Below are 8,148 nucleotides of genomic sequence, written 5' to 3'. Positions count from 1 at the left end.
CAGAGACAGGCTGTTTTCCCTCTGGAGTCAGCCTCAGCTGCTGCTGCCTTTCCTCTAAGCCATTTTCCATATCTTCCTCACAGAGAGAGGCCTGTTACCCCAGTTCTGCTCGGCAGACTTTTCACACTGTAATCATATAATTAATAGTGTTGATAGGTTGTTTAAAGGTCATCTCTCCTGATGGAGCAATTGCTTCGTGAGCCTCAAGGCTTTGTCTCTCCTGCCCACTGACACCACCCTGGTACCCAGAGTGTCTGGCCCAGGCGAGGAACTTAGTATGAACGTGTGGAGTAAACACCTGAATAACTGGAGAGCCTGCGTGTTTGGGGAATGGAGCAGTGGTGAGGGCTGCAGGGCCCCAACTGCTGGTCTGTTCTGTCTGACACCCTTGAACTCTGTCCATGAATAATGAGAGTGACTGCTGTTTACGAAGCAGCTGTCTTCCACCAGGCGCTGGTCAAGGCATGGTTCTTGCAGGATTGTGTTGAAGCCTCACAACCACCCTGCTTGGGCCACTTCTGTTTCCCCTTTTTACAGGAGGACAGGGAGGCCCAGAGAAGTATGCTGGCTTGTTCTAGGTCACACAGCCAAGCTCAGTCCCAGCCGGCCTAAGTCCCAATGCTGTCCTTAAAAACAAACAAACAAAAAAATTAAAGTATTTATTTAGAATGGGGAAAGAAATCACAATACATTATCGTTTTTAAAGAATTGATAATTACCACCAATATCTCAGAATCCAGAAAAATATAATAGTTTTATTAAATTCTAACAAAATTCTACACTATTTCTATTACATTTTAAAGCTGATAGTCTTAAATATAGAGGCTATACTCTGATTGCCTCTTTATAAGACAATGATATTATAATATTTTCTACACAGAAAATAGAAAAATAATTTCAGTTGTTTTTCTATGTGGTTGATCAAAACATATTTTTCTATCATATATTTGAAAAATGTAAAATAGTTATATGAAAGATTTTCACAGCAAACACCTATATGCCCATCACCTAGATGCTAGCATTCATATTTGACTATATTTGTTTTACCCTCTCTCTCCCCCCCTCCCTTTATATACTCATCAATTCATCCCCCCCAATTCATTTCAAAGTAAGTTGCAAATATTAGTTTATATTTCTTCCAAAATTCTGAAGTGTGTTTTGTGGAGTTTAATATTTTTGTTTACGTTTTTTTCTTTTGCACTAACATTTATACACAATGAAATGCACACACTTTAATTGTATGCTCACTGAGTTTTGACCAGGGCATAAAGCCGTGAAGCCCGTATCACTCTCAAGGTGCAGAGCATCACCGCCATCCCAGAAGGTGCCCCCCAGGGCCGTCGCCACGCCACCCTCCCAGAGCCAATCACTGGCGTCGTTTGTTTTGTTTTGTTTTGTTTCCCATGGTAGACATAATTCATTTTTCTTATAACTTAAAATCTCAAGGTCGTTACTTATTTTTCAAAAGGGTAACAACTTGTGTACATGGTAAAAATTTACAACATATAAAGTTTTACAGTAAAAAATAAATCTTCCTCCTGCCTCTGACCCCTTGCTTCTCACTGCCCTTCCCTCAAAGTCATCCACACTTGGCTGTTTCTTGTGTTTCTCTAGAAATGATTAATGCAGATCCAAGTACATAGGCACATCTGTCTCCCAGCTTCTTCAGGATAATAGAAGCTCATCTGACATAGTGTTTGGTGTCTTGCTTTTGTCATTTGCCGGTACATCTTAGAGCTCATTCCCTGTTAGCAGAGGAGATCTTTGCTATTCTTTTAGTAGTCACACAGGCTGGCTCTAAGGGTAGCAGTGTCTTATGCAACCATTTCGATATTTTATTTGTTTCCAGGCTTTTATTGCCATAAATGGTATTGCAATAAATGTCCTTGTATAGCTGTCTTTGTACATATGTTGTTTGTGTATCTTAATTACTGGAAAAGAAATTAGATTTCCATCTTAGTAAATGAGACAGTTTGCTCACACTCCTTCCCTCCCATGCCCGTCCCTCCTCCAACCATTCATTGACCCATCTCTCCATTTGTACATCTCTGTGTCTGTCCATCCAGTGGGAACATTCTTCAGGCAATCAGTGTGACCTTCATACTCCCTTGGGCTCTGAGAATATTGTCCTTGAGACTCTCAGTCTTTTGAGAAAACCAGACGCATCAAAAACTAAGTCACAGAAGTGCGATAGTATGCATTTGAGTAAGCTTCCAGGGCTACCCAGAGAATAGAATAAAAAACTCTTTAAAACTTGTATTTGCCAGTTCTTTACTCCCAGCAGAAAATCTTAGCTCTCAGATGATTTTTAAACCACATGTGGCTCTGATACCTCTCTAATTGCATACTATTTGTAAAACAAAAGAACAAATTAACAAACAGACACACACAGAACCCTGTAAGTGGTCCAGACCCAGTGCCTCCTGAAGGCAAGGGAAGCCCAGGCCTACTTAATGCTCCAAACCTGGGCCTGCCTGTCCTCTGGCTGGGCCCGCCACGCTGGAAGACAGAACTGTGGCCCTTCACATTTTGTTCCTTATTAAAAAGTGAAATGAGAAAGCAAGGATGTTGGTGAGATGGAAAATAGCTATCATTTTTGGCAGTGCAAAGTGAGAGCTAATTGCTTAAGGGAAGGCTGTTTGAAAAGAGGGGTGAGTAAGAAAGGAACTCTGAGAAACATAAATTACGGTGTCATTTCATGACTGGGACAAAGTTTTGCTGCCCTGTAATGTCTGCCTGTTGCCTTTTCTTTTGAGCAGTGAATCTGAAGCCCTGCCATTAGGAGAGAGACAATACAATTCACTTCCTTTGGTTCCTTGAATCTCTAAGCTCACTTTTCCTTATCATGCAAGAAGACAGCAAATTTGCTACAAAGCAGTTTAAAAATGGACTGATATTTCAGTGTGAAAACAACAGCTTACATTTTGTCATTCATTCATTTAATCAGCCACAGATGCCAATTCAGTGCCCACAGTGTGCCAGGTGCTAGGCAAGGCCGCTGTGTGTCACTGTAAGAAGAGATGTGGAAGCTGCTGTCCTTGAGTTCCCAGGCAGGGACCAGTGTGCAGAGAAACCAGCGTAGAGTCATTGCCAGCTGAACACGTGAACAATGGACGGGTGCAGGGAGAATCTGTTTAGTTTTGGTGGTCAGGGGAGGTAGCTTATAGGAATTCATAGTTTAGCTGGGACTCGAGGATGAGAAAAAAGCCAGCCACACAAAGAGGTTGGGATAAGAGAGGAGGGGGGCATGACTCACGCTAATGCTTGCTTCAGAGTACTTGAGGATTAAATGCCTGAATACATTGGCACAGTGTGGGTGTTCAGCACATGTTGGTCCTGCATCCCACCATGTTTGTTGATTCTTTCTAATAAAACAGTCAGAGACTGGTTGTCATGGCATAGGCAAGGAGGACACCAAGGTTTGATATGGAAAAGAAGCTGGGGCTTCCATGGGGGAAAACCCTCCACCTTGGACTGGGCCAGGTCCATGCCTTAGCCTCCAGGCCTGGTTCCTACCAAAATCATCCTGTGGTGACAGAAAACAGGCTTAGGGTTTTAGACCCAGTTGTGCACCTGTGTGCATGTACTCCTGAGTGGTTGAGTCCTTCCAGACTTCCTTCAGCCCATCAGAGTCCTCCGGATCATCTTCTGGGTTTCTTAGTGTACAGATGCAAACTGCAAAGAAGGGGGACTTTGTAGTGGGAGGCGGTATACCTCAGTGTGAAAAGTGCAGACTCTGGAGCCAGGCCACTTGCATTTAGATCCCACCTCTGTCATTTACTAGGTGAATGACCTTGAACAAGTTACTTTTGGGGCTCACTATTGCTATATGTCAAACCACCCCAAACCTTAATGACTTAAAAAAAAACATGTCCATTTTCTCATCTCTCATGATTCTGTGGGCTGACTGGGCTCCGATGGGTGGTTATGCCACATCAGAACGTGTCAGCTGGGGCTACAGTCACCTGGGGCCTACCTGAGCTGGGTACCCAAGGTGGCGCTCATTCATGAGCAGGCAGTCCTGGCTGTCCTCTGGGGTATCAGATGGGATTGTGTGCTTCTCTGCCTGGAGTCACTGAGGCTGAGGCTGTAAGGGACCATGTGCTGGGAGATCTGGATGGGGCTCATAACATCTTTGCTTCCTGTTTATTCATACTCATCACTCTTGTCCTCACCTGTGAAACAGGGGTGATGCCACTTCCCCAGGGCCGTGTGGAGGAGGATGTGAGAAGGTTGTCCTATGAAAGCACTGTGTAAAGCAGGAGGCCTTTGGTGATGGTGGTTTTGATGTGTCTGTACACTTCTCAGGACTGGAAGTGCAAGCATCTCCAAGGAAGGGAAGGGTGCCCTGTCCTCCTTTGCCACACCTGCCTGGGCCCTGATCTGCCAATGGGAGGGGGATTAGTTTTCCCCCAGACCTGCTCCAATTGGCAGAATCAGCAAGTAGCTGATTCTTTCTGTCTTTCCCTCCTTCCTTCCCATGCCTCCCTACCTTTTCTTCTTTTCTTCTTCCTTTCATTCTTTCCCCCAACTCTTCCTCTTTAAATAAACATTTATTTAGAACATTGGTCATTCTTTGTGGCAGGACCTCAAGTATTTGAACCCTCTTCCCAGGTTTGAGGAATTCCAGATTGGAGCGTCAGGACGGCCCAGTGTCCGAGCTCCGCGCTGGCATTGTGAGGTGGCTGCTCTTGTGAGGACAGTTTGTGGGAGCTTCTTTGTGATGCAGCCCAGACGCTGATTCTTTGTGGGTCTTGTCTGTCCCTCCAGTCCTTATGTGTGCAGCACCTGGGCTGTTTGCTTCAGGAGGATCCAGGCTTCCTGGCGGCCCTATTTCTCCAGTAAGGGGCTCTGCCTTTTCCGGCAGCTCTGTGGGTCAAGTAGAAGTGAATGAAGACAACCATGCTGTCAATCACTTACTGATGCCCCATGTGGAAGGCGAATCAAAGAGAGGACTACATCCCAGAGCTGTGTCCTCCAGATTTCCTGGGGCTTCAGGAGCTCACGAGGGATGTTTGTGGCCAATATCAACAGAACGTTGATTTTCTGATAAAATGCTCTCTGCCCCACACTTCTTTTACTGCCAGGTGTGAAGTAAGACCAGTTTCCTGGATGATTACTGTGAACCCCAGGTGATATCTAGCACCAGTCTGTGCAGATAGCAAGAAAAGACAAAATTGTCAGATGTTTAGTGAATTTGGCCATCAGTTATCATCATACAGTTGAGCCTGACCTGATTTTCCATATACATTCCACAAGGTCAGAAAGTTCACAGGTTCTTTTTCCAGCCAGCATCTCCAGAACTCTTGTAGACACACAAATGTCTCCTGGCTTGCCAATCCCATTAATACCACACAGCGAGAAGAAAAGCCTCAAAGTTGGAAGGGTTTAACAACTCCCAGATACTTATATCCACCGTCTAAAGGTTCCCTAAGAATCAGCATCTTGAGGAAAGGCTGAACTGTCAGGAAAATGCCTTCTTCTTAGAAATAATCATTTTTGAAGAGGCTCTTTGTTCTCATCATTGTAAGGTGATGTCTGTCCTTAAGAAACACTTTGTCTTCTGCTTTTGTCCTTCTGGTCACCTTCCCCTTCTGCGTCATGGGGTAGACACAGTCAGAAGCTTCCTTCTCGTGATGGGGATTTCCTGGATATGAGCTCGGTTCACTTCCAGTCTGAAATGAGGCCGCATTTCCAGGTGATTATGGGCATATGGTGCAGCTGGTGTCTTTATGGTCCCTCCTCTGATCTGTTTACTGCATCTGATCTTCTTATCCTGCCAGGATGGTTGCAGGTGCGGAAGGGGAAGCTCAGAGGAAACAAGAGGCTGAAAGCCACCCTGTGGCCTGCCAGAGAAGACTCTAGAGTCCTGGCCTTTTCCACCAGGTTCCCACTCCATCAAGGAGCTAGTGTCTAGAAGGTGGTGTGCCTTCAGGGCCTTCCTTTGCCCTTTTCCTTCCCTGATGCATAAGAGCTTTTGAAGACAAAGTCTCTCCCATCTGGCTTTCTGCATTTTAACCAAATGCATTGGTAGGGGAAGGAGTTGGAAAAATGTATTATTTACTTTATGCAGCGATATGATGCATACTTAATACATAGTGTGCATCTGTCGTGGTTACACAGTTAATGCATTCTCATTGTTCAAATGCATAATCCAGATTCATCTGACCGCTCTCTCAGAGAGCTCCCCCTGTCACCTTTTGGATCTGTTTCATTCTTTGTTGATTCACATACATTGTGTGTTATGTTTGGAATCACACAGAGTGGTTGCAGTCTGTAGCAGCTTTTTATTAAACAGAGACCAGGAGCTTTTTTCTATGACATTAAAAATTAATCAAAAGCACTCTTTTGGTGGGAATATATACTTTTATTTAAATTTTGGGGTGGTAGTGCATTATTTAAAAATTCAAATAATATAAAAGGATGTTCAATATATAGCCTCACTCCCAACACCATGCACCAGCTGCCTGGGCCCTCGCCCCCAGGGCCCACAGGCTGCCCCTTTCATTGGCGTCTTCAATTTAACTGCTATAGCTTCTTAATGCAGGACAAACAAACACAACTTCGATGTTCTTATTTCTTCATGTTTGCAGCCAGGATAGCGTATTAGAGCCACCCACTACACAGGCTTTTGCTTTCACTTAGTGATCTGCCTTGGAGCTCTTTTCAAAACAGCACATGGAATGCTATCTTATTCTTCAAAAGCATGTTTCATTTTTAAAAAAGCATTTCAAAAGTTATTCTTTTTTTATCTTATAGAAAGATAGCAAATTAAAAATAAGTCTTTTTTCTCCCAATCCCACCTTTAATCTGTTATCGATGATAGCCACTGTTACTATTTCCTTGTATGCCTTTGCAGAATGATTTCTATGCTTGCACCCTCATGAGAGTGTGTGCACCCCAGTTTTAACTTGGCCATCTTATTTAGACATGCCATTTTCTTAAATCATCCCTCTGTAGTTGGACCTCTGGGCTGTTTGCTTTTTTTTTTTTTTTTTTACTTGCCTGAGCAGTGGAAAGAGAATGATCATTGGTGTAAATGCTGGTCCCTTTGGTTGTTTCTTCTAGATAAATTCTTGAGAGTGAGATTCTGGGTTGAAGGATCTTGGTACACACAGCCTCACAGCTTTTCTAGTGGATTACACCATCTCTCTTCCCAGCCACCCACACAAAATGACAGTCACCTTAACAGCAAGGCCACATGGACCCCTGCCCCAACCCAGAAGTTCCTAATCATTTGAAAATAAAGTTTTTTTTTAAAGTGGCTGGGCAGGTTTCCTCCTTGTGGGTTTGAAGGAATCTCTCAAAAGCAGATTCTTAGCAAAATCTGCTGCCTGGAGCCCAGTTTAATCACTTAGCTCCATGCATCTGTAGGGGGTGTAGGTTGGGTCATTCTGCCTCTGGGCTGCCCCAGATGAGGTGAGAGAGACCCCTTGGGCTGGCAGGACAGATTCGTGTCTAGTGCCAAGGATGACATGACATACTGCTCTTACTTCTCAATAACTATTATCTCATTATTATGGTTCACAGGTTAGTTATTGAATCCTTTCTAACTGCCAGGCACTGTCTTGCATGCTCTACAGGTATTGACTCACTTTGCCCTCAGAATAACCTGTGACTATTACTGCTGTCACACCCATTTTATAGACGAGGTCAGTGGTTTGCCCATGACCGTACAGTCAGGAAGAAGTGGAGCTGGGATTTGATCCTGAGCCATGTGCCCCCACGGTGTAGGCTCCATGGTCACTGGACTCTCTTGCCTCTAAAGGAAACCCACTGTTTCTTTAAGGGGTACCTTCTTGTGTCTTCTGAACTACTGTAAGGGCAGAACTTTTGGCTAAAAGTCTCACTTTCTCCTTTCACATTTCAGCTGGCTTTTCCTCTGTCTGGGAGGGTTTGTAGCAGAAAAACCTTTGAAATTAGACAGACCTGGACTCACATCCACTTCCTACATGTGTGTCTGTGGGCAGCTTTTACAGCCTCCCTGAGCCTCACTCTCATCTGTAAGGGCGATGGGGGTGATACCCACCCCTGGTGTTGTCATCCGGACCAATGAAGATTGTGATAATCTGAAATCGCTGACAGGTACAAAGTGTGAAGCAACAGTTCCCTTCCCCTCACTACCCTGCACCCTTCTCTGTCCCACTT

The 8,148-nt window shown here is 44.4% G+C and overlaps 1 protein-coding gene across 4 annotated transcripts in view; it reads left to right on the top strand.

The window, feature by feature from the left end:
• Positions 1-8,148, top strand: part of SNX29 (sorting nexin 29) — a 574,556-nt gene that overhangs the window by 386,886 nt on the left and 179,522 nt on the right. The gene's annotated exons all lie outside the window — the stretch shown is intronic.

The sequence above is a fragment of the Phyllostomus discolor genome, chromosome 3 (genome assembly GCF_004126475.2).
Source record: "Phyllostomus discolor isolate MPI-MPIP mPhyDis1 chromosome 3, mPhyDis1.pri.v3, whole genome shotgun sequence".
Lineage (NCBI taxonomy): Eukaryota > Metazoa > Chordata > Mammalia > Chiroptera > Phyllostomidae > Phyllostomus > Phyllostomus discolor.
Note: the sequence above shows the minus strand (reverse complement) of the source record. Positions and strands in the feature narration are given on the sequence as shown.